The following is a 19199-nucleotide window of genomic DNA, read 5'->3' as shown; positions in this document are numbered from 1 at the left end:
TCAGTTATATGGCAGCTATAGGATATAGTCGGCCGATCCGGGCCGTTCCGACTTATATACTGCGTGCAAAGGAAAGAAGGGTGTGTGCAAAGTTTCAAGACGATAGCTTCAAAACTGAGAGACTAGTTCGCGTAGAAACGGACAGACAGACGGACAGACGGACAGACGGACATGCTCATATCAACTCAGGAGGTGATCCTGATCAAGAATATATATACTTTATAGGGTCGGAGATGTCTCCTTCACTGCGTTGCACACTTTTGGACAAAATTATAATACCCTCTGCAAGGGTATAAAAATACGATTTAAATAGGTGGCAACAAAATAGAGCAAATTTAAAATATAAGTTTGGCTTCACTCAGAAAAATAGTTTGCGTTGGTTTGAACATTTTCTTCACTTAATATCAAAGCGAGCTGGGTAAATATTTCATCATTCGTTCGATGTTATTTTATTTTCCTATTAATACGTATTAAATAAAATATATTCTGACCATATACAAACCCAAATAATAAGCTCGATTTTTAATCTATAATTGCATGTACGAAAGGTGGTCATTCCACCTGTTCGACATACCAAAAATCGCATATAAAGTGAGTTACTACCTCATCACACTGACAAAATAACGCTACCATAGCATTTTAACTCAATTTAAACTGAGGCAAAAATCCTTCATCATTAAGTCAATACATTGAGAGTTTTGTACAGTGTGCAATGCCAATAAAACGCAAAGGGGGTGATTTAAGCCGTGACACAATTAGATCTCGAAACATGCGAAGTAGAAGATCCGAAAGAACCGAAAAACAAATTCAGCAAAAAAATACATATGTATGTACGTGTTAGAATAGCGCAACAACAACAATCACGCAGTTTCACAGTCAATAGACGCAGAACAAATGACCAACAACGACAACAGGTACATCGAGCATTTATATCTCATTCATTCTTGCGTCTAGCATTCCAGTATCAGCTTGATATTGAGTATTATGCTCACTCAAAAGTGGTAATTGGTTCTACGGACAAGGTCATGCTCTGAAATTCAAAAATGAGCCAGCTGGGATGTGTTGCGCGTCAGGAAAAGTGCAACTACTAGAAATTGAAACACCACCTGAACCATTGAACGGCTTACTTAACGGCACGGATCCAGATTCTAATGTGTTCCTTAAGTCAATTCGAACATTTAATTCATGCTTTCAAATGACATCGTTCGGAACAACAGAAATAGTTCGAAATACTAATGCAAATGGTCAAGTTTATCATAATATGGGCTCACTGCTGCCAATGCCAAACGAACCACATAAATTCTTACAAATCTACTTTATGGGCGGCGAAGATTCCGGAAGCGCACTTGCCAATCGCGTGAATGCACCTTGTGATTATAATAACCTTGATTCATTTTATGCCAGACGTAGCGTCAGTGCAGTGAGCTATATGCTCTATTGAACAAACACAATGAATTTTTGAAACGAAGCCGTAAATTTTCCTGCAGAGTTTTTGAACTCACTGGATTCGCAAGGCATGCCAACGCATAATGTACAATTAAAGGTTGGATCTCCAATTATCCTACGTCGGGTACCCGCCCCGACTCTGCTACGGTACGCGATTAGTCATTAAAAAATTAATGAAAAACGTGATCGAAGCCAGCATTTTAAATGGAAAATTGGTAATCCGGATAAGAATATATTCTTATAGATTCCTATCCGTGGTATTAGTATATTTTCACCACTGAACTTTACTCTGAACTCTGAACTCTTTTCAACTCTGAACTATACTTACAGATGCACCAATTCAATTCAATCGTATTCAGTTTCCGATTATATTAACATTTGCAATGACTATCAACGAATCCCAAGGTCAAACGATGTCTATTTGTGGCTTAGATTTAAGAAAACCATGTTTTTCATACGGACAATTATACGTGGCATGCTCTCGAGAGGTAAACCATCCAGTTTGTGTTAGCTAAAGATGGACTAACAAAAAATATTGTTCACGCTATTACTAAGAGATTGACTTGCTGAGTTACGATCAAATAATAACTTAAAAATAATGTTTTCCTTTTTTTATTTTTATATTCCCTCATGGTTCACAGCGCTTCAGATGACTTTATAATACATAATTCTAGAACTAAGTGAATTTTGTACATAAATTATAAAGACATCTGGTGGCAAAACATCGTTTGCCGAGTCAGCTAGTTTTATATATTAGTTTGGCTTCACTCAGAAAAATAGTTTGCGTTGTTTTGAAAATTTTTTTCACCTAATATCAAAGCGAGCTGGGTAAATATTTCATAATACATTCGATGTCATTTTATTTTCGATTCAAGACTTTCTTTTGTGGGTTTTGTTCTTAACATTTGCCCATATCGGGTCTGTTGGTATTGGATTTGGAAGTTACTTACACTATATAGTTATAGTTATACGCTTAAAGCAGTTATTAAACTTTTAAAATTTAAGGACATTAAATATACAACAAACAACTTTATCTGTGAAATAATATTCAACAATTACAGATTTTTTCATTTCAGCTACTGAAAATCAATAACTACCTATTAATAGAAACTATAAATTACTAACTAACAAATCTACTTTCTTGGCTTCTTTTTTATATTATATTATAATATTTTATATTACAATTTCACAATTTAGAGTTAGAGAGTTTAAATTTTACACGAGAGCTATTTTTGGCAAAATAATACGACATACGAAATTTCATAACGATCGGTCGACTATATCTTATAGCTGCCTTATAACTGAACGATCGGAAATGGTATTTGGTAGACATACCAACTTTGGTATTTTTGAAAATAGAAGCTTGGGACTTTTTCTTAGATAATTTATTGTAATTAATTGGTTTTATTATGATGTTCTCATAAGAATCGGCCAACTATATCCGGTGTTTGCGATATATATCCGGTTTTAACTGCCAGGGTATATCAACTTCAACCGAATTAGCTTTTCTTTCTTGTTTTTGAATTGATCGATACTGAAGTTATTTCTTTGTTTATGAAATGAGATATACAACAAAAATTATTTTATTAAATTGTCCTATTAATACCTATACCATTAAAAAATATTTTACAATTCTAAATGAGATTTGTGAACTGTCTAGAAATGTAAAAAATAAAGTGCTTGTTTGATTGACTTTGATTTTTAAAATTAAATACCTGTTCTTTACTGCTATATCCTCAAGCATTTGTCGCAGTCAGAGAGCATTCATATTCCGAAAGCTGTTTAATGAAAAACATACATTTGAAATACAATTTTATTTAAACCATCATGCGTAAAATTTTCTGATTCAGTTTCTATGGTGTAAGGATTCATCAATCGTTTCAAGAGTAGCAAATAATTTAACATCATGATTGGTATTTAATAATATATTCCGAACATATACAAACCTGCATAATAAGTCTGATTTTGAATTATTAACTGCATGTACGAAAGGTGGTCATTCTAGGTGCCAAAACGGTGAAATCGTGAGGGTTGCACTAAAAAAAATGAAAAAAAAATACGATTTAAATAGGTGGCAACAAAATAGAGCAAATTTAAAATAAAAGTTTGTCTTCACTCAGAAAAATAGTTTGCGTTGGTTTGAACATTTTCTTCACTTAATATCAAAGCGAGCTGGGTAAATATTTCATCATTCGTTCGATGTTATTTTATTTTCCTATTAATACGTATTTAATAAAATATATTCTGATCATATACAAACCCAAATAACAAGCTCTATTTTTAATCTATAATTTCATGTACGAAAGGTGCTCATTCTAAATGCCAAATCGATGAACTCGTGGTCATTACACTACAATAAAAAAAATAAATACGCTTTAAAATAGGTGACACCAATAGGTGTCCTGTTCGACATACCAAAAATAGCATATAAAGTGAGTTACTACCTCATCACACTGACAAAATTACGCTACCATAGCATTTTAACTCAATTTAAACTGAGGCAAAAATCCTTCATCATTAAGTAAATACATTGAGTGTTTTGTACAGTGTGCAATGCCAATAAAACGCAAAGGGGATGATTTAAGCCGTGACACAATTAGATCTCGAAACATGCGAAGTAGAAGATCCGAAAGAACCGAAAAACAAATTCAGCAACAAAATACATATGTACATGTTAGAATAGCGCAACAACAACAATCACGCAGTTTCACAGTCAATAGACGCAGAACAAATGACCAACAACGACAACAGGTACATCGAGCATTTATATCTCATTCATTCCTGCGTCTAGCATTCCAGTATCAGCTTGATATTGAGTATTATGCTCACTCAAAAGTGGTAATTGGTTCTACGGACAAGGTCATGCTCTGAAATTCAAAAATGAGCCAGCTGGGATGTGTTGCGCGTCAGGAAAAGTGCAACTACTAGAAATTGAAACACCACCTGAACCATTGAACGGCTTACTTAACGGCACGGATCCAGATTCTAATGTGTTCCTTAAGTCAATTCGAACATTTAATTCATGCTTTCAAATGACATCGTTCGGAACAACAGAAATAGTTCGAAATACTAATGCAAATGGTCAAGTTTATCATAATATGGGCTCACTGCTGCCAATGCCAAACGAACCACATAAATTCTTACAAATCTACTTTATGGGCGGCGAAGATTCCGGAAGCGCACTTGCCAATCGCGTGAATGCACGTTGTGATTATAATAACCTTGATTCATTTTATGCCAGACGTAGCGTCAGTGCAGTGAGCTATATGCTCTATTGAACAAACACAATGCATTTTTGAAACGAAGCCGTAAATTTTCCTACAGAGTTTTTGAACTCACTGGATTCGCAAGGCATGCCAACGCATAATGTACAATTAAAGGTTGGATCTCCAATTATCCTACGTCGGGTACCCGCCCCGACTCTGCTACGGTACGCGATTAGTCATTAAAAAATTAATGAAAAACGTGATCGAAGCCAGCATTTTAAATGGAAAATTGGTAATCCGGATAAGAATATATTCTTATAGATTCCTATCCGTGGTATTAGTATATTTTCACCACTGAACTTTACTCTGAACTCTGAACTCTTTTCAACTCTGAACTATACTTACAGATGCACCAATTCAATTCAATCGTATTCAGTTTCCGATTATATTGGCATTTGCAATGACTATCAACGAATCCCAAGGTCAAACGATGTCTATTTGTGGCTTAGATTTAAGAACACCATGTTTTTCACACGGACAATTATACGTGGCATGCTCTCGAGAGGTAAACCATCCAGTTTGTGTTAGCTAAAGATGGACTAACAAAAAATATTGTTCACGCTATAGCACTAAGAGATTGACTTGCTGAATTACGATCAAATAATAACTTAAAAATAATGTTTGCCTTTTGTTGTTTTTATATTCCCTCATGGTTCACAGCGCTTCAGATGACTTTATAATACATAATTCTAGAACTAAGTGAATTTTGTACATAAATTATAAAGACATCTGGTGGCAAAACATCGTTTGCCGAGTCAGCTAGTTTTATATATTAGTTTGGCTTCACTCAGAAAAATAGTTTGCGTTGTTTTGAAAATTTTTTTCACCTAATATCAAAGCGAGCTGGGTAAATATTTCATAATACATTCGATGTCATTTTATTTTCGATTCAAGACTTTCTTTTGTGGGTTTTGTTCTTAACATGTGCCCATATCGGGTCTGTTGGTATTGGATTTGGAAGTTACTTACACTATATAGTTATAGTTATACGCTTAAAGCAGTTATTAAACTTTTAAAATTTAAGGACATTAAATATACAACAAACAACTTTATCTGTGAAATAATATTCAACAATTACAGATTTTTTCATTTCAGCTACTGAAAATCAATAACTACCTATTAATAGAAACTATAAATTACTAACTAACAAATCTACTTTCTTGGCTTCTTTTTTATATTATATTATAATATTTTATATTACAATTTCACAATTTAGAGTTAGAGAGTTTAAATTTTACACGAGAGCTATTTTTGGCAAAATAATAATACATCATACGAAATTTCATAACGATCGGTCGACTATATCTTATAGCTGCCTTATAACTGAATGATCGGAAATGGTATTTGGTAGACATACCAACTTTGGTATTTTTGAAAATAGAAGCTTGGGACTTTTTCTTAGATATTTTATTGTAATTAATTGGTTTTATTATGATCTTCTCATAAGGATCGGCCAACTATATCCGGTGTTTGCGATATATATCCGGTTTTAACTGCAAGGGTATATCAACTTCAACCGAATTAGCTTTTCTTTCTTGTTTTTGAATTGATCGATACTGAAGTTATTTCTTTGTTTATGAAATGAGATATACAACAAAAATTATTTTATTAAATTGTCCTATTAATACCTATACCATTAAAAAATATTTTACAAATCTAAATGAGATTCGTAAACTGTCTAGAAATGTAAAGAATAAACGTAAAAAATAAAGTGCTTGTTTGATTGACTTTGATTTGAGTGAGTGCTTGACTTTGATTTTTAAAATTAAATACCTGTTCTTTACAGCTATATCCTCAAGTATTTGTCGCAGTCAGAGAGCATTCATATTCCGAAAGCTGTTTAATGAAAAACATACATTTGTAATACCATTTTATTTAAACCATCATGCGTAAAATTTACTGATTCAGTTTCCATGGTGTAAGGATTCATCAATCGTTTCAAGAGTAGCAAATAATTTAACATCATGATTGGTATTTAATAATATATTCCGAACATATACAAACCTGCATAATAAGTCTGATTTTGAATTATTAACTGCATGTACGAAAGGTGGTCATTCTAGGTGCCAAAACGGTGAAATCGTGAGTGGTGCACTAAAAAAATAAAAAAAAAATACGATTTAAATAGGTGGCAACAAAATAGAGCAAATTTAAAATATAAGTTTGGCTTCACTCAGAAAAATAGTTTGCGTTGGTTTGAACATTTTCTTCACTTAATATCAAAGCGAGCTGGGTAAATATTTCATCATTCGTTCGATGTTATTTTATTTTCCTATTAATACGTATTTAATGAAATATATTCTGATCATATACAAACCCAAATAACAAGCTCGATTTTTAATCTATAATTGCATGTACAAAAGGTGGTCATTCTAAATGCCAAATCGGTGAACTCGTGGTCATTGCACTACAATAAAAAAAATAAATACGCTTTAAAATAGGTGACACCAATAGGTGTCCTGTTCGACATACCAAAAACAGCATATAAAGTGAGTTACTACCTCATCACACTGACAAAATTACGCTACCATAGCATTTTAACTCAATTTAAACTGAGGCAAAAATCCTTCATCATAAGGTAAATACATTGAATGTTTTGTACAGTGTGCAATGCCAATAAAACGCAAAGGGGGTGATTTAAGCCGTGACACAATTAGATCTCGAAACATGCGAAGTAGAAGATCCGAAAGAACCGAAAAACAAATTCAGCAACAAAATACATATGTACGTTTTAGAATAGCGCAACAACAACAATCACGCAGTTTCACAGTAAATAGACGCAGAACAAATGACCAACAACGACAACAGGTACACCGAGCATTTATTTCTCATTCATTCCTGCGTCTAGCATTCCAGTATCAGCTTGATATTAAGTATTATGCTCACTCAAAAGTGGTAATTGGTACTACGGACAAGGTCATGCTCTGAAATTCAAAAATGAGCCAGCTGGGATGTGTTGCGCGTCAGGAAAAGTGCAACTACTAGAGATTGAAACACCACCTGAACCATTAAACGGCTTACTTATCGGCACGGATCCAGATTCTAATGTGTTCCTTAAGTCAATTCGAACATTTAATTCATGCTTTCAAATGACATCGTTCGGAACAACAGAAATAGTTCGAAATACTAATGCAAATGGCCAAGTTTATCATAATATGGGCTCACTGCTGCCAATGCCAAACGAACCACATAATTTCTTACAAATCTACTTTATGGGCTGCGAAGATTCCGGAAGCGCACTTGCCAATCGCGTGAATGCACCTTGTGATTATAATAACCTTGATTCATTTTATGCCAGACGTAGCGTCAGTGCAGTGAGCTATATGCTCTATTGAACAAACACAATGAATTTTTGAAACGAAGCCGTAAATTTTCCTACAGAGTTTTTGAACTCACTGGATTCGCAAGGCATGCCAACGCATAATGTACAATTAAAGGTTGGATCTCCAATTATCCTACGTCGGGTACCCGCCCCGACTCTGCTACGGTACGCGATTAGTCATTAAAAAATTAATGAAAAACGTGATCGAAGCCAGCATTTTAAATGGAAAATTGGTAATCCGGATAAGAATATATTCTTATAGATTCCTATCCGTGGTATTAGTATATTTTCACCACTGAACTTTACTCTGAACTCTGAACTCTTTTCAACTCTGAACTATACTTACAGATGCACCAATTCAATTCAATCGTATTCAGTTTCCGATTATATTGGCATTTGCAATGACTATCAACGAATCCCAAGGTCAAACGATGTCTATTTGTGGCTTAGATTTAAGAACACCATGTTTTTCACACGGACAATTATACGTGGCATGCTCTCGAGAGGTCCAGTTTGTGTTAGCTAAAGATGGACTAACAAAAAATATTGTTCACGCTATAGCACTAAGAGATTGACTTGCTGAATTACGATCAAATAATAACTTAAAATTAATGTTTGCCTTTTGTTATTTTTATATTCCCTCATGGTTCACAGCGCTTCAGATGACTTTATAATACATAATTCTAGAACTAAGTGAATTTTGTACATAAATTATAAAGACATCTGGTGGCAAAACATCGTTTGCCGAGTCAGCTAGTTTTATATATTAGATTGGCTTCACTCAGAAAAATAGTTTGCGTTGTTTTGAACATTTTTTTCATCTAATATCAAAGCGAGCTGGGTAAATATTTCATAATACATTCGATGTCATTTATTTTCGATTCAAGACTTTCTTTTGTGGGTTTTGTTCTTAACATTTGCCCATATCGGGTCTGTTGGTATTGGATTTGGAAGTTACTTACACTATATAGTTATAGTTATACGCTTAAAGCAGTTATTAAACTTTTAAAATTTAAGGACATTAAATATACAACAAACAACTTTATCTGTGAAATAATATTCATCAATTACAGATTTTTTCATTTCAGCTACTGAAAATCAATAACTACCTATTAATAGAAACTATAAATTACTAACTAACAAATCTACTTTCTTGGCTTCTTTTTTATATTATATTATAATATTTTATATTACAATTTCACAATTTAGAGTTAGAGAGTTTAAATTTTACACGAGAGCTATTTTTGGCAAAATAATACGACATACGAAATTTCATAACGATCGGTCGACTATATCTTATAGCTGCCTTATAACTGAACGATCGGAAATGGTATTTGGTAGACATACCAACTTTGGTATTTTTGAAAATAGAAGCTTGGGACTTTTTCTTAGATATTTTATTGTAATTAATTGGTTTTATTATGATGTTCTCATAAGGATCGGTCAACTATATCCGGTGTTTGCGATATATATCCGGTTTTAACTGCAAGGGTATATCAACTACAACCGAATTAGCTTTTCTTTCTTGTTTTTGAATTGATCGATACTGAAGTTATTTCTTTGTTTATGAAATGAGATATACAACAAAAATTATTTTATTAATACCTATACCATTAAAAAATATTTTACAATTCTAAATGAGATTTGTGAACTGTCTAGAAATGTAAAAAATAAAGTGCTTGTTTGATTGACTTTGATTTGTGTGAGTGCATGACTTTGATTTTTAAAATTAAATACCTGTTCTTTACAGCTATATCCTCAAGTATTTGTCGCAGTCAGAGAGCATTCATATTCCGAAAGCTGTTTAATGAAAAACATACATTTGTAATACAATTTTATTTAAACCATCATGCGTAAAATTTACTGATTCAGTTTCCATGGTGTAAGGATTCATCAATCGTTTCAAGAGTAGCAAATAATTTAACATCATGATTGGTATTTAATAATATATTCCGAACATATACAAACCTGCATAATAAGTCTGATTTTGAATTATTAACTGCATGTACGAAAGGTGGTCATTCTAGGTGCCAAAACGGTGAAATCGTGAGTGGTGCACTAAAAAAATAAAAAAAAAATACGATTTAAATAGGTGGCAACAAAATAGAGCAAATTTAAAATATAAGTTTGGCTTCACTCAGAAAAATAGTTTGCGTTGGTTTGAACATTTTCTTCACTTAATATCAAAGCGAGCTGGGTAAATATTTCATCATTCGTTCGATGTTATTTTATTTTCCTATTAATACGTATTTAATGAAATATATTCTGATCATATACAAACCCAAATAACAAGCTCGATTTTTAATCTATAATTGCATGTACAAAAGGTGGTCATTCTAAATGCCAAATCGGTGAACTCGTGGTCATTGCACTACAATAAAAAAAATAAATACGCTTTAAAATAGGTGACACCAATAGGTGTCCTGTTCGACATACCAAAAACAGCATATAAAGTGAGTTACTACCTCATCACACTGACAAAATTACGCTACCATAGCATTTTAACTCAATTTAAACTGAGGCAAAAATCCTTCATCATAAGGTAAATACATTGAATGTTTTGTACAGTGTGCAATGCCAATAAAACGCAAAGGGGGTGATTTAAGCCGTGACACAATTAGATCTCGAAACATGCGAAGTAGAAGATCCGAAAGAACCGAAAAACAAATTCAGCAACAAAATACATATGTACGTTTTAGAATAGCGCAACAACAACAATCACGCAGTTTCACAGTAAATAGACGCAGAACAAATGACCAACAACGACAACAGGTACACCGAGCATTTATTTCTCATTCATTCCTGCGTCTAGCATTCCAGTATCAGCTTGATATTAAGTATTATGCTCACTCAAAAGTGGTAATTGGTACTACGGACAAGGTCATGCTCTGAAATTCAAAAATGAGCCAGCTGGGATGTGTTGCGCGTCAGGAAAAGTGCAACTACTAGAGATTGAAACACCACCTGAACCATTAAACGGCTTACTTATCGGCACGGATCCAGATTCTAATGTGTTCCTTAAGTCAATTCGAACATTTAATTCATGCTTTCAAATGACATCGTTCGGAACAACAGAAATAGTTCGAAATACTAATGCAAATGGCCAAGTTTATCATAATATGGGCTCACTGCTGCCAATGCCAAACGAACCACATAATTTCTTACAAATCTACTTTATGGGCTGCGAAGATTCCGGAAGCGCACTTGCCAATCGCGTGAATGCACCTTGTGATTATAATAACCTTGATTCATTTTATGCCAAACGTAGCGTCAGTGCAGTGAGCTATATGCTCTATTGAACAAACACAATGAATTTTTGAAACGAAGCCGTAAATTTTCCTACAGAGTTTTTGAACTCACTGGATTCGCAAGGCATGCCAACGCATAATGTACAATTAAAGGTTGGATCTCCAATTATCCTACGTCGGGTACCCGCCCCGACTCTGCTACGGTACGCGATTAGTCATTAAAAAATTAATGAAAAACGTGATCGAAGCCAGCATTTTAAATGGAAAATTGGTAATCCGGATAAGAATATATTCTTATAGATTCCTATCCGTGGTATTAGTATATTTTCACCACTGAACTTTACTCTGAACTCTGAACTCTTTTCAACTCTGAACTATACTTACAGATGCACCAATTCAATTCAATCGTATTCAGTTTCCGATTATATTGGCATTTGCAATGACTATCAACGAATCCCAAGGTCAAACGATGTCTATTTGTGGCTTAGATTTAAGAACACCATGTTTTTCACACGGACAATTATACGTGGCATGCTCTCGAGAGGTAAACCATCCAGTTTGTGTTAGCTAAAGATGGACTAACAAAAAATATTGTTCACGCTATAGCACTAAGAGATTGACTTGCTAAATTACGATCAAATAATAACTTAAAATTAATGTTTGCCTTTTGTTATTTTTATATTCCCTCATGGTTCACAGCGCTTCAGATGACTTTATAATACATAATTCTAGAACTAAGTGAATTTTGTACATAAATTATAAAGACATCTGGTGGCAAAACATCGTTTGCCGAGTCAGCTAGTTTTATATATTAGATTGGCTTCACTCAGAAAAATAGTTTGCGTTGTTTTGAACATTTTTTTCATCTAATATCAAAGCGAGCTGGGTAAATATTTCATAATACATTCGATGTCATTTTATTTTCGATTCAAGACTTTCTTTTGTGGGTTTTGTTCTTAACATTTGCCCATATCGGGTCTGTTGGTATTGGATTTGGAAGTTACTTACACTATATAGTTATAGTTATACGCTTAAAGCAGTTATTAAACTTTTAAAATTTAAGGACATTAAATATACAACAAACAACTTTATCTGTGAAATAATATTCATCAATTACAGATTTTTTCATTTCAGCTACTGAAAATCAATAACTACCTATTAATAGAAACTATAAATTACTAACTAACAAATCTACTTTCTTGGCTTCTTTTTTATATTATATTATAATATTTTATATTACAATTTCACAATTTAGAGTTAGAGAGTTTAAATTTTACACGAGAGCTATTTTTGGCAAAATTATACGACATACGAAATTTCATAACGATCGGTCGACTATACCTTATAGCTGCCTTATAACTGAACGATCGGAAATGGTATTTGGTAGACATACCAACTTTGGTATTTTTGAAGATAGAAGCTTGGGACTTTTTCTTAGATATTTTATTGTAATTAATTGGTTTTATTATGATCTTCTCATAAGGATCGGTCAACTATATCCGGTGTTTGCGATATATATCCGGTTTTAACTGCAAGGGTATATCAACTACAACCGAATTAGCTTTTCTTTCTTGTTTTTGAATTGATCGATACTGAAGTTATTTCTTTGTTTATGAAATGAGATATACAACAAAAATTATTTTATTAAATTGTCCTGTTAATACCTATACCATTAAAAAATATTTTACAATTCTAAATGAGATTTGTGAACTGTCTAGAAATGTAAAAAATAAAGTGCTGTTTGATTGACTTTGATTTGAGTGAGTGCATGACTTTGATTTTTAAAATTAAATACCTGTTCTTTACAGCTATATCCTCAAGCATTTGTCGCAGTCAGAGAGCATTCATATTCCGAAAGCTGTTTAATGAAAAACATACATTTGTAATACAATTTTATTTAAACCATCATGCGTAAAATTTTCTGATTCAGTTTCCATGGTGTAAGGATTCATCAATCGTTTCAAGAGTAGCAAACAATTTAACATCATGATTGGTATTTAATAATATATTCCGAACATATACAAACCTGCATAATAAGTCTGATTTTGAATTATTAACTGCATGTACGAAAGGTGGTCATTCTAGGTGCCAAAACAGGTGAAATCGTGAGTGTTGCACTAAAAAAATAAAAAAAAATACGATTTAAATAGGTGGCCACAAAATAGAGCAAATTTAAAATATAAGTCAGAAAAATAGTTTGCGTTGGTTTGAACATTTTCTTCACTTAATATCAAAGCGAGCTGGGTAAATATTTCATCATTCGTTCGATGTTATTTTATTTTCCTATTAATACGTATTTAATGAAATATATTCTGACCATATGCAAACCCAAATAATAAGCTCGATTTTTAATCTATAATTGCATGTACGAAAGGTGGTCATTCTAAATGCCAAATCGGTGAGCTCGTGGTCATTGCACTACAATAAAAAAAAACATACGCTTTAAAATAGGTGACACCAATAGGTGTCCTGTTCGACATACCAAAAATCGCATATAAAGTGAGTTACTACCTCATAGCACTGACAAAATTACGCTACCATAGCATTTTAACTCAATTTAAACTGAGGCAAAAATCCTTCATCATTAAGTCAATACATTGAGAGTTTTGTACAGTGTGCAATGCCAATAAAACGCAAAGGGGGTGATTTAAGCCGTGACACAATTAGATCTCGAAACATGCGAAGTAGAAGATCCGAAAGAACCGAAAAACAAATTCAGCAAAAAAATACATATGTATGTACGTGTTAGAATAGCGCAACAACAACAATCACGCAGTTTCACAGTCAATAGACGCAGAACAAATGACCAACAACGACAACAGGTACATCGAGCATTTATATCTCATTCATTCTTGCGTCTAGCATTCCAGTATCAGCTTGATATTGAGTATTATGCTCACTCAAAAGTGGTAATTGGTTCTACGGACAAGGTCATGCTCTGAAATTCAAAAATGAGCCAGCTGGGATGTGTTGCGCGTCAGGAAAAGTGCAACTACTAGAAATTGAAACACCACCTGAACCATTGAACGGCTTACTTAACGGCACGGATCCAGATTCTAATGTGTTCCTTAAGTCAATTCGAACATTTAATTCATGCTTTCAAATGACATCGTTCGGAACAACAGAAATAGTTCGAAATACTAATGCAAATGGTCAAGTTTATCATAATATGGGCTCACTGCTGCCAATGCCAAACGAACCACATAAATTCTTACAAATCTACTTTATGGGCGGCGAAGATTCCGGAAGCGCACTTGCCAATCGCGTGAATGCACCTTGTGATTATAATAACCTTGATTCATTTTATGCTAGACGTAGCGTCAGTGCAGTGAGCTATATGCTCTATTGAACAAACACAATGAATTTTTGAAACGAAGCCGGAAATTTTCCTACAGAGTTTTTGAACTCACTGGATTCGCAAGGCATGCCAACGCATAATGTAAGTTAACTATGGTCAGCCAGACCAGAGTCGTTGACCACAGTCAACATCATAATGAAGCTCCGGCCAGACTGCTGACCCAGCAATGGGCCGGATGCTCGTGCACAGACGGCAGACACTGCATATTTGCGTGGCCGCTGTGAGCCTTTGTTACCTTTAAGTTCTTTTCACATATTCAGTTCATATTTGATATTCAATAAATAAAGAGCACGAGCTCTCATGCATGAAACTCCGGCACTTAGCCGTTAACTCTTTTATTAATTACACAGTGCGCCAGTGATTTGGAACTTTTGAAGAGACCTAGTAGAAATTGTTCATTAGGTCGAGTATAGTATAAAACCATGTTTGAAATTTTTCATACACCCTCAAATCTTGATTTATTTCGAAAAAACGGTTTTTCGAAAGTGTTTTGCTCTTAAAAATTCCTGAACGCGTAATTTTAGGCCTATTTTAGTTTTTTAAGTTGTACCGAAAAAATGGCGTCAAAGTTCGAAAAACACGACAAAAAATCAAAAGTGTCAGTTTCTTTTGTAAAATTTGTATCCTTTCTGTTTAAATAAATTAAAGATGTATTTTTTTTTCAAAAGCTACAACATTTAACTATTGAAAAACGTAAAAAAATTGAAAATCGGCCTAAAATTACGCGTTCAGGAATTTTTAAGAGCAAAACACTTTCGAAAAACCGTTTTTTTCGAAATAAATTAAGATGAAAAATTTCAAACAGGGTGTGATACTATACTCGACCTAATGAACAATTCCTACTAGGTATCTTCAAAAGTTCCTCCAACTTTTCTTTTTTTGTCGCACTGTGTTATTATACTGACTGAGTCACTAGGCCAGCGGTATCGAAGGACAGTCATCCTTCCACCGTAATCTCCCTATTCAGGAACTACGTAGATAGCTCACGCCACTACCAGGCGGTCGTTATAATTAGGAGCAAAATTAGAGGCCCTGCCGATGCGGTGCTGTCCTCGTTTGGCACTATACTGTATTTCGACGCGATCATAGATCGCCTCGATTTCACATATAGTGACAAGCGCCAGATACACGTTATCGAGCAGGAGATGGGTACCCTCAGACAGGGAAGCCTCACTCTCCTACAATACTATGACGAGGTCGAGAAAAAGCTCACCTTGCTTACCAATAAAGCCACGATGTCGTACGAAGCGTCGGCGGCAAGAATCTTATGTGAAAAGTTCCGGGACGACGCGCTCCGCGTATTTATTTCGGGACTCAAACGCAGTCTTTCCGACATCCTTTTCTCGGCGAAGCCGAAAGACATGCCAACTGCATTGGCATTAGCCCAGGAAGTGGAATCTAACCACGAGAGATATACATTCGCAACTTCGTTTGCAAGAGGAGGATAGGGATCGTAGGCAAACCTCAAAGCCACAAGATCGCCAACAAAAGCCAAGATCGCCATGACGCCATCTCTGAATACGATTCAGAAACGATTAATTTTTTAGGGGAAAATCCCTGCTACCCGTCATCAGACGAAGAGTAGTGGGGAAAGAAATGAAGTTCCTCATCGACACGGGCGCGTCGAAAAATTTCATTCGACCTCACGAAGGTTTAAAAGGCGTTCGCCCCGTCGATTCCCCTTTCACTATTCATTCACTTCATGGCGTTACTACTATCACAAAGAAATGCTTTGTGTCCTTATTTAATTTAAAAACTACGTTCTTTCTACTACCGGACTTATCCACCTTTGATGGAATAATCGGCCTTGACTTATTAAAGCAGGCAGGGGCAACGCTTTGCCTAGCTTCCGGTAGCCTAAATTGGGGCACCGAGGCGGAGAAAATCGAGTTTCACACGTGCACGTAAATTTCACCAGCGTGAACTGCTCAGATGCACCGCCATCGGCAAAAGACTCGTTTTTGAAAATGCTGAAGACCGGGAAAAAGGCTTTCGCAAACCCTAATGAGGCTTTGCCTTACAACACATCGGTGGTAGCCACCATCCGAACAGTTGATGAGGAGCCCATATACGCAAAATTATACCCGTACCCCATGGGAGCAGCGGATTTCGTCAACAAAGAGATTGAAGATCTGCTTAAGAACGGGATAATTCAGAAGTCGCTATCCCCCTACAACAATCTAATTTGGGTTGTGGATAAAAAAGGGACCGATGAGCACGGCAACCGGAAAATGCGACTAGTTATTGACTTTCGCAAGCTAAACGAAAAAACCGTGCCCGACAAATACCCCATGCCAAATATTAACATGATATTAGGCAACCTGGGTAATGCTAAATATTTCTCAACGCTGGACCTCAAGTCTGGCTACCACCAGATCATACTCGCAGAACGCGACAGAGAAAAAACTTTTTTCTCAGTGAATGGGGGAAAATATGAATTCCGCAGACTACTACCGTTTGGTCTCAAAAATGCAGGCAGCATTTTTCAGAGGACCATCGACGACATCCTACGGGAACAGATCGGCAAGTTCTGCTATGTTTACGTGGATGACTGGGACTAGATTGGGTTCTTAAGAGCCTGTACGAGGCGAACATGAGAGTATCTATAGAGAAATCCAGCTTTTTAAGAAACGTGTGAGTTTCCTCGGGTTTATAGTCACTTGTAACGGTGCTACAACAGACCCAGAGAAGGTTAAGGCCATAAAAGAATTTCCGGAACCCAAAAGTGTTTTTGAGGTACGATCGTTTCTAGGCCTAGCCAGTTACTATCATTACGATGTTTCATTAAGGACTTCGCAGCTATAGCGAGACCTATATCGGACATCCTAAAAGGGGAAAACGCAACAGTTAGTAGACACAGGTCACGAAACATTCCGGTTCAATTCTCTGAAGCGCAACAACAAGCGTTCCAGAAATTACAAAATATTTTGGCATCCGATGACGTAATGCTAAGGTACCCCGACTACAAAAAGGCATTTGATCTAACGACAGATGCCTCGGCCCATGGCATTGGCGCAGTATTGTCCCAAGAGGGACGCCCAATAACAATGATCTCAAGGACATTGAAAGACAGGGAAGTTAACTACGCCACTAACGAGAGGGAACTCTTGGCCATAGTCTGGGCATTGGCCAAGTTGCGACATTATCTGTACGCGGTAAAAGATATCAACAACTTTACCGACCACCAACCGCTAACCTTTGCAGTATCGGAATCCAATCCGAATGCAAAGATCAAAAGGTGGAAAGCACGCATTGATGAGTCAGGGGCGCGTATTTTATACAATCCTGGCAAGGAAAATCTGGTTGCCGATGCGTTGTCACGACAACAACTTAACGTCATGGAGGAGCAGGAAGCCCAATCGTGCGCAGCCACCATTCACAGCGAGCTCTCCTTGACACACACAATCGAGACAACGGATAAGCCCCTGAACTGCTTCCAAAACCAGATAACTCTGGAGGAGGCACGCTTTCCATCAAAACGCAGGATAAGATCATTAAGGCGCAAAACACGCTCCGAACCAGGGAAAATGCCTCCCGACAACGCAGAGTATTCGAAGTCGGCGAAAAGGTATTGGTAAAGTCCAACAGAAGGCTAGGAAATAAGCTCACGATAGGCACCCCAAGAAACATGAGCTAGGCGAGACTCCGATCCCCTCTCATGTGGGAGAATTGCTCCATATCGATATTTTTTCCACAGACAAAAAATACTTCCTCACTTGCATTGACAAGTTCGCAGTTGTGCAACACGTACACTCGAGGACAATCGAAGATCTTAAACCAGCCATACTACAGATCATGAATTTTTTCCCTAAGGCTAGAGTAGTCTATTGCGATAACAGAAGGCTAGGAAAGTCAACAGAAGGCTAGGAAATAAGCTCACACCCTTGTGTGAGGAGAGAGCCGTAGATGCGGACCTGGGGACCACGGTCCTCATTAAGGGGAGGGTGGTCCACAAGGACAATCTTAAATGATGCTACCAACAATGTCCTTTTTGTTTTTTATTCATTAGTTTATAATACCTTCAAGCCACTTGGCGCACACCCTTTCTTACTATAATATTTGTAGCCACTGGCATAGTTTATTTTAAGTTCATTTTATTGGTGGTGGAAAAAACCTTTTCAAGCATAAAATAGCTAAAGTTTAATTTCATAGGATCGGACCAACACTTTGCATATTCCTGTCCTTGGCGTCGGCTCACATTACTGATTATTCACAGGCCAGGTACATCCCCATCGTGGATGGTGAAATCCTAGTATGGGAGGAGTTCGCTTATGTCACACATACAGCAAACCTCTTAGAATATGGGCGCGTAATAGAGGAGACAAACAACATGATCAACATGTTTCCGCTATCCCATATGAAGAAGCTTCTGAGCGTGGACACCGCTCACCTCCAGGATTTATTAGAGTCGTTAGGCGTTCATCACAGAGAAGCTAGGAGCTTGGATTTCTTAGGGTCAATGCTGAAGGTCGTAGCAGGTACACCGGATGCCGGTGACCTTGAGAAAATCAGATTTTCTGAAATGAAGTTAGCCGAGTCAAACAATAGACAGATTGAAA

General features: G+C 35.9%; 1 long non-coding RNA gene across 3 annotated transcripts in view; it reads right to left on the bottom strand.

Moving 5' to 3' along the window:
- Nucleotides 1–19199, bottom strand: part of LOC138926806 (uncharacterized) — a 47748-nt gene that overhangs the window by 633 nt on the left and 27916 nt on the right. Inside the window, exons 1-3 of one of the 3 annotated variants that reach the window (XR_011443477.1) lie at nt 13078–13239; nt 3393–3482; nt 3162–3224 (exon numbers count right to left, since the gene is read on the bottom strand). This is a non-coding gene — a long non-coding RNA (uncharacterized lncRNA). Of the gene's footprint in view, nt 1–3161; nt 3225–3392; nt 3483–6485; nt 6633–13077; nt 13240–19199 lie in introns of those variants that run through there. The other 2 variants (XR_011443476.1, XR_011443478.1) reach the window with 2 other exon arrangements.

The sequence above is a fragment of the Drosophila bipectinata genome, chromosome 4, assembly GCF_030179905.1.
Source record: "Drosophila bipectinata strain 14024-0381.07 chromosome 4, DbipHiC1v2, whole genome shotgun sequence".
Taxonomy (NCBI): domain Eukaryota; kingdom Metazoa; phylum Arthropoda; class Insecta; order Diptera; family Drosophilidae; genus Drosophila; species Drosophila bipectinata.
The sequence above is the reverse complement of the archived record's forward strand: the minus strand, read 5'-3'. Positions and strand labels throughout refer to the sequence as shown.